This window comes from Arachis hypogaea, chromosome 16, assembly GCF_003086295.3.
Source record: "Arachis hypogaea cultivar Tifrunner chromosome 16, arahy.Tifrunner.gnm2.J5K5, whole genome shotgun sequence".
Lineage (NCBI taxonomy): Eukaryota > Viridiplantae > Streptophyta > Magnoliopsida > Fabales > Fabaceae > Arachis > Arachis hypogaea.
Genome location: NC_092051.1, coordinates 108,591,822 through 108,600,365, shown reverse-complemented (window position 1 = coordinate 108,600,365; position 8,544 = coordinate 108,591,822). Strand labels below are relative to the sequence as shown.

Here is an 8,544-nt window from a genome sequence, read left to right as displayed (position 1 = left end):
AATTAAGCTAAGTTCAAGGATAAATTCGAAACTCATGTACTTCTTGTTCTTTTGAATTAAAACATTTTTCATTTAAGAGAGGTGATGGATTCATAGGACATTCATAACTTTAAGACAAAGTTACTAACTACTAATGATCATGTAATGAAGACACAAACATAGATAAGCACATAACATAGAAAACGAAAAACAGAGGAAATAAGAACAAGGAATGAATCCACCTTAGTGATGGTGGCATTTCCTTCTTGAGGAACCAATGATGTCCTTGAGCTCTTCTATGTCTCTTCCTTGTCTTTGTTGCTCCTCCCTCATTGCTTTTTGATCTTCTCTTATTCATGATGCATGATGGAGTGCTCTTGATGTTCCACCCTTAGTTGTCCCATATTGGAACTCAATTCTCCTAGGGAGGTGTTGATTTGCTCCCAATAGTTTTGTGGAGGAAAGTGCATTTGAGATCTCAGGGATCTCATGGAAGTGAGCTTCTTGCGCCTCTTGAGCTCCATGACTAGGCTCTCTTGCTTGCTCCATCTTTTTCTTAGTGATGGGCTTTTCCTCTTTAATGAGGATATCTCCCTCTATGTCAATCCCAGCTGAATTGCATAGGTGGCAAATGAGGTGAGGAAAGGCTAACCTTGCCATGGTGGAGGACTTGTCAGCCACCTTGTAGAGTTCTTGAGGTATAATCTCATGAACTTCCACCTCTTCTCCAATCATGATGCTATGGATCATGATGGCCCGGTCTATAGTAACTTCAGACCGGTTGCTAGTGGGAATGATTGAGCATTGAATAAACTCCAACCATCCTCTAGCTATAGGCTTGAGGTCCAATCTTCTTAGTTGAATAAACTCCAACCATCCTTTGGAGTCAATCTTCCATTGAGCTCCTTCTACACATATGTCCATAAGGACTTGGTCCAACCTTTGATCAAAGTTGACTCTCCTTGTGTAGGGCGTGCGTTCTCTTCCATGTATGGCAAGTTGAACGCCAACCTCACATTCTCCGGACTAAAATCTAAGTATTTCCCCCGAACCATTGTAACATAGTTCTTTGGATCCGGGTTCTTACTTTGATCATGGTTCTTGGTGATCCATGCATTGGCATAGAACTCTTGAACCATTAGGATGCCGACTTGTTGGATGGGATTTGTTAGAACTTCCCAACCTCTTCTTTGAATTTCATGTCGGATCTCCGGATACTCATTTCTTTTGAGTTTAAAAGGGACCTCAGGGATCACCTTCTTCTTGGCCACAACATCATAGAAGTGGTCTTGATGGGCTTTGGAGATGAATCTTTCCATCTCCCATGACTCGGATGTGGAAGCTTTTATCTTCCATTTCCCTCTTCTAGAGGATTCTCCGGTCTTAGATGCCATCAATGGTAATGGAAAAACAAAAAAGCTATGCTTTTACCACACCAAACTTAGAATATTGCTCGCCCTCGAGCAATAAACAAAAGAATAGAAGAAGAAGAAGAAGAAGAAATATGGAGAGGGAGAGGGAGATGTGGTTTCGGCCAAGAGGAGTGTAGAGGGGTGTGTTGTGTGAATTTGATGAAGAATGGAGGTCTTTATATAGGGAAGGGAGGGGGGTTAAGGTTCGGCCATATGGGTGGGTTTGGGTGGGAAATTGGTTTTGAATTTTGAAGGTAGGTGGAGTTTATGAGGTAGGTTTATTGGGAAGAGTGGGTGGATGTGAGTGGTGAAGGTTTAGTGGGGAAGAGAGATTGAGGTGATTGGTGAGGGGTTTTTAGGGAAGAGTGTTTATGGGGTTGTGTGAAAGAGAGTGGTGAGAAGAAGTGAGTGGAGGTAGGTGGGGATCTTGTGGGGTCCACAGATCCTGAGTGGATCCTGTGGGGTCCATAGATCCTGAGATGATCCTGTGGGGTCCACAGATCCTGAGGTGTCAAGGCATTTACATCCCTGCACCATTAGGCATGTAAAAATGCCTTTGTACCCAACTCTGGGCGTTCAGCGCCAGGTTGGTGGCCATTTTGGGCGTTCAACACCCATTTGTGTGCCATTTCTGGCGTTGAACGCTAGAACCATGCCTGTTCTGGCGTTCAGCGCCCAGAAGCTGCCCATTTTGGGCGTTCAGCGCCAGAACCATGCTCTGTTCTGGCGCTGAACGCCAGACAGATGCTCCTCCAGGGTGTGATTTTTCTTCTGCTGTTTTTGATTCCGTTTTCAATTTTTATATTTATTTTGTGACTCCACATGATCATGAACCTAAGAAAACATGAAAAACAATAAAAATAAGAATTAGATAAACATTGGGTTGCCTCCCAACAAGCGCTTCTTTAATGTCAATAGCTTGACAGTGGGCTTTCATGGAGCCTCACAGATGTGCAGAGCTTTGTTGAGACTCTCCAACACCAAACTTAGAGTTTGGATATGGGAGTTCAACACCAAACTTAGAGTTTGGTTGTGGCCTCCCAACACCAAACTTAGAGTTTGACTGTGGGGGCTCTGGTTGACTCTGCTTTGAGAGAAGCTTTTCAAGCTTCCTCTCCATGGTTGCAGAGGGAGATCCTTGAGTTTGAATACAAGGGAGTTCTCATTCCATTGAAGGACTATTTCACCTCTATCAACATCAATCACAGCTCTTGCTGTGGCCAGGAAAGGTCTTCCTAGGATGATGGATTCATCCTCTTCCTTTCCAGTATCCAGGACTATGAAATCAGCAGAAATGTAAAGGCCCTCAACCTTTACTAATACCTCTTCTACTTGTCCATAAGCCTGTTTTCTTGAGCTGTCTGCCATCTCCAGTGAGATTTTAGCAGCTTGCACCCCAGAGATTCCCAGTTTCTCTATTACAGAGAAGGGCATGAGGTTTATCCCTGAACCAAGGTCACATAGAGCCTTAAAGATCATAGTGCCTATGGTACAGGGTATTATGAACTTTCCAGGATCCTGTCTCTTCTGAGGCAATGTCAGTTGATCCAGATCACTTAGTTCATTGATGAACAAGGGATATTCAACTTCCCAAGTATCAATGCCAAATAATTTGGCATTCAGCTTCATGATTGCACCAAGAAACTTGGCAGTTTGCTCTTCAGTAACATCCTCATTCTCTTCAGAAGAGGAATACTCATCAGAGCTCATGAAGGGCATAAGGAAGTTCAATGGAATCTCTATGGTCTCTAGATGAGTCTTAGATTCCTTTGGTTCCTCAGAGGGAAGCTCCTTATTGATCACTGGACATCCCAGGAGGTCTTCCTCCTTGGGATTCACGTCCTCTCCTCTCCTCATAGTTCGGCCATGGCGCTTATGTCAATGGCCTTGCACTCTCCTTTTGGGTTCTTTTGTATTGCTTGGGAGAGTACTAGGAGGGATTTCAGTGATCCTTTTACTCAGCTGGCCCACTTGTGCTTCCAGATTTCTAATGGAAGACCTTGTTTCATTCATGAAACTTACAGTGGCCTTAGATAGATCAGAGACTAGATTTGCTAAATTAGAAGCATTTTGTTCAGAGTTCTCTGTCTGTTGCTGAGTTGATGATGGAAAAGGCTTGCTATTGCTAAACCTGTTTCTTCCACCATTATTAAAGCCTTGTTGGGGCTTTTGATCCTTCCATGAGAAATTTGGATGATTTCTCCATGTTGAGTTATAGGTGTTTCCATAAGGTTTACCTAAGTAATTTACCTCTACTATTGCAGGGTTCTCAGGATCATAAGCTTCTTCTTCAGAAGATGCCTCTTGAGTACTGTTGGATGCAGCTTGCATTCCATGCAGACTCTGAGAGATCATATTGACTTGCTGAGTCAATATTTTATTCTGAGCCAATATGGCATTCAGAGTATCAACTTCAAGAACTCCCTTCTTCATAGGCGTCCCATTACTCACAGGATTCCTTTCAGAAGTGTACATGAACTGGTTATTAGCAACCATGTCAATGAGTTCTTGAGCTTCTGCAGGCGTTTTCTTTAGGTGAATGGATCCACCTGCAGAAGTGTCCAGTGACATCTTTGATAGCTCAGATAAACCATCATAGAATATATCCAGGATGGTCTATTCTGAAAGCATGTCAGAAGGACACTTTTTGGTCAACTGTTTGTATCTTTCCCAAGCTTCATAGAGGGATTCACCTTCTTTCTGTCTGAAGGTTTGAACATCAGCTCTAAGCTTGCTCAGCTTTTGAGGAGGAAAGTACTTGGCTAAGAAAGCCGTGACCAGCTTATCCCAAGAGTTCATGCTATCTTTGGGTTGAGAATCCAACCATAATCTAGCTCTGTCTCTTACAGCAAAAGGGAAAAGCATGAGCCTGTAGACTTCAGGATCTACTCCATTAGTCTTAACAGTATCACATATCTGCAAGAATTCAGTTAAGAACTGAAAAGGATCTTCTGATGGAAGTCCATGAAACTTGCAGTTCTGCTGCATCAGAGAAACTAATTGAGGTTTCAGCTCAAAGTTGTTTGCTCCAATGGCAGGAATGGAGATGCTTCTTCCATGTAAATTGGAATTAGGTGCAGTGAAGTCACCAAGCATTCTCCTTACATTATTATTATTTTCGGCTGCCATCTCCTCTTCCTGTTCGAAAATTTCTGAAAGGTTATCTCTGGATTGTTGTATTTTAGCTTCTCTTAATTTTCTCTTCAGAGTCCTTTCAGGTTCTGGATCTGCTTCCACAAGAATGTTCTTATCCTTGCTCCTGCTCATATGACAAAGAAGAAGGCACAGAAAAATAATAATAATAATAGAGATCCTTTATACCACAGTATAGGGATCCCTTTGTGAGTGGAAGAAAAAAGGGGGAGACAAAGAATGTGATGTAAAGGAAGAAACACAACTGTACGGATGGAAGAGATGTGAGATGAGATGTTAGGATATGAATGAATAAATAGAATAGGATGGGGGAGGGATAATTTTCGAAAATTATTTTGAAAAAGAGTTAGTGATTTTTGAAAAATGGTTTTTGAAAAATGTTAGTAAATTTTTTTTTTTTGAAATCAAAATAAAAAATAAAAATAATTAGTTAATAAAAAAGAAATTTTTGAAAAAGAGGGAAGATATTTTCAAAAATTAGAGAGAGAAAGTTAGTTAGGTAGTTTTGAAAAAGTTAAGAAACAAACAAAAAGTTAGTTAGTTAGTTGAAACAAATTTTGAAAAGATAAGAAGTTAGGAAGTTAGAAAAGATATTTTGAAATCAAATTTTTGAAAAAGATAAGATAAGAAGATATTTTGAAAAGATATGATAGAAATTAGTTTTTGAAAAAAGATTTGATTTTTAAAATCACAATTAATGACTTGATTCATAAGAAATCACAAGATATGATTCTAGAACTTAAAGTTTGAATCTTTCTTAACAAGAAAGTAACAAACTTCAAATTTTTGAATCAAAACATTAATTGATTATGTTATTTTCGAAAATTTGGTATAAAAAGTAAGAAAAATATTTTTGAAAAATATTTTTTTTGAATTTTTCGAAAATAACTAAGAATTTTGAAAAAGATTTGATTTTTGAAAAAGATTTTGAGAAAGATAAGATTTTCAAATTGAAAATTTGATTTGACTCATAAGAAACAACTTGATTTTAAAAACTTTTGAAAAAGTCAACTCAAATTTTCGAATTTGATGAGAGAAAAAGGGAAAGATATTTTTTTGATTTTTGAATTTGTTATGATGAGAGAGAAAAACAAGAAAAATAATGCAATGCATGAAATTTTTAGATCAAAGCAATGAATGCATGCAAGAATGCTATGAATGTCAAGATGAACACCAAGAACACTCTGAAGAATATGATGAACATCAAGAACATATTTTTGAAAAATTTTTAAGGCAAAGAAAACATGCGAGACACCAAACTTAGAATTCTTTAATGCCTAGACACCAAGAATTCAAGAATGCATATGAAAAACACTATACAACACAAAACAAAAAATCATCAAGATCAAACAAGAAGACTTACCAAGAACAACTTGAAGATCATGAAGAACACTATGAATGCATGAATTTTCGAAAAGTGCAAGATGCACATGCAATTGACACCAAACTTATTATATGACTCAAGACTCAAACAAGAAACAGAAAAATATTTTTGATTTTTATGATTTTCTAATTTTTTTTAGATTTTTTTCGAAAATTAATTGAAAAATAAAAATAAGGATTCCAAAATTTTTAATATGAATTCCAGGAATCTAGCATTCTTAGTCTAAAGCTTCAGTCCAGGAATTAGACATGGCTCACTAGCCAGCCAAGCTTTCAAAGAAAGCTCCAGTCCAAAACACTAGACATGGCCAATGGCCAGCCAAGCTTCAGCAGGTGATCATGGATCAGCAGCAGGTGGATGAGCAACAACTAATTTGCTCTTGATAACAAATTGCAAGCCTCAGTCCAAATGAATTTAGACATGGCTTTACAGCCAGCCAGGCTTCACATGCTTCATGAAACACTAGAATTCATTCTTAAAAATTTTGAATAAATTTTTGAAAACATTTTTATTTTTTTTTTTCGAAAACAAAAGAGAAATTTTTTTGAAAATATTTTTGAAAGATTTTTGAAAACAAACGAAAAGAAAATTACCTAATCTGAGCAACAAGATGAGCCGTCAATTGTCCAAACTCGAACAATCCCCGGCAACGGCGCCAAAAACTTGGTGCACGAAATTGTGATGTCCAGGCTCAAACAATCCCCGGCAACGTGAGCAACTTGGTGCTCTGATCTCAATACATAATTGTCACAACTTCGATACAACTAACTAGCAAGTGCACTGGGTCGTCCAAGTAATACCTTACGTGAGTAAGGGTCGAATCCCACGGAGATTGTTGGTATGAAGCAAGCTATGGTCACCTTGTAAATCTCAGTCAGGCAGATATAAAGTGATAATGGTGTTTTCGAATATTATATGATAAAATAGGGATAGAGATACTTATGTAAATCATTGGTAGGAATTTCAGATAAGCGAATGGAGATGCTTTTCGTTCCTCTGAACCTCTGCTTTCCTGCTATCTTCATCCAATCAGTCTTACTCCTTTCCATGGCTGGCTTTATGCTAGGGCATCACCGTTGTCAGTGGCTACATCCCCTCCTCTCAGTGAATAATATGCTCACGCACCCTGTCACGGCACGGCTATTCATCTGTCGGTTCTCGATCATGCTGGAATAGGATTCACCCTCCTTTTGCGTCTGTCACTAACGCCCAACAATCGCGAGTTTGAAGCTCGTCACAGTCATTCAATCATTGAATCCTACTCAGAATACCACAGACAAGGTTTAGACCTTCCGGATTCTCTTGAATGCCGCCATCATTCTAGCTTACGCCACGAAGATTCTGGTTAGGAGATCTAAGAGATATTCATTCTAGCTTAATTCATGTAGAACAGAAGTGTTTGTCAGGCACACGTTCATAAAGGAGAAGGATGATGAGCGTCACACATAATCATCACCTTCATCACGTTCTTGGGTGCGAATGGATATCTTAGAAGCGAAATAAGAAGAATTGAATAGAAAACAGTAGTACTTTGCATTAATCTTTGAGGAACAGTAGAGCTCCACACCTTAATCTATGGAGTGTAGAAACTCTACCGTATGAAAATACATAAGTGAAGGTCCAGGCATGGCCGTGTGGCCAGCCCCTATGGTCTAAGAACAATGCGTTCAAAGATGGTCAAAAAGACGTCTAATACAATAGTAAGAGGTCCTATTTATAATAAACTAGTCACTAGGGTTTACATGAGTGAGTAATTGATGCATAAATCCACTTCCTGGGCCCACTTGGTGTGTGTTTGGGCTGAGCTTAAGTGTAGCACGTGCAGAGGCCATTTGTGGAGTTGAATGCCAGTTTCTGTGCCAGTTTGGGCGTTCAACTCTGGTTTTGGATCCTTTTCTGGCGCTGGACGCCAGATTTGGGCAGAAGGCTGGCGTTGAACGCCAGTTTACGTCGTCTATTCTTAGCCAAAGTATGGACTATTATATATTGCTAGAAAGCCCTGGATGTCTACTTTCCAACGCAATTGAAAGCGCGCCATTTCGAGTTTTGTAGCTCCAGAAAATCCACTTTGAATGCAGGGAGGTCAGAATCCAACAGCATCAACAGTCCTTTTTCAACCTCTGAATCTGATTTTTGCTCAAGTCCCTCAATTTCAGCCAGAAAATACCTGAAATCACAGAAAAACACACAATCTCATAGTAAAGTCCAGAAATGTGAATTTAACATAAAAACTAATGAAAACATCCCTAAAAGTAACTAGATCCTACTAAAAACATACTAAAAACAATGCCAAAAAGCGTATAAATTATCCGCTCATCACTTCCTTTCCATCCTCTAAGCCATTCCTGTCCCGTAATCTCTGAAAACACTTAACACACATATCAAGGCATCTAGTGGTGATAAGAGAGGATTAATATTAGCAATATAAAGGCCAAAGTAGCATGTTTTCAATCATAGCACAAAATCAGGAAGGAAAACATAAAGCATGCGATTAGTATGAATAAATGGGTAAAGAGACCACTCAATTAAGCATAAGATAAACCATAAAATAGTGGTTTATCATGGCTACCACTAAAAATTTAACATAACCTGGTGTAATGGGAAATAGGCCAGGAA

At 39.0% G+C, this 8,544-nt stretch overlaps 1 non-coding gene across 1 annotated transcript; it reads left to right on the top strand.

Annotated features, from left to right (window-relative positions):
* Nucleotides 1–4,016: 4,016 nt before the first annotated feature.
* Nucleotides 4,017–4,124, top strand: LOC112761016 (small nucleolar RNA R71). The gene has a single exon (XR_003181426.1). It is a non-coding gene; the product is annotated as a small nucleolar RNA R71 (small nucleolar RNA).
* Nucleotides 4,125–8,544: the final 4,420 nt, after the last annotated feature.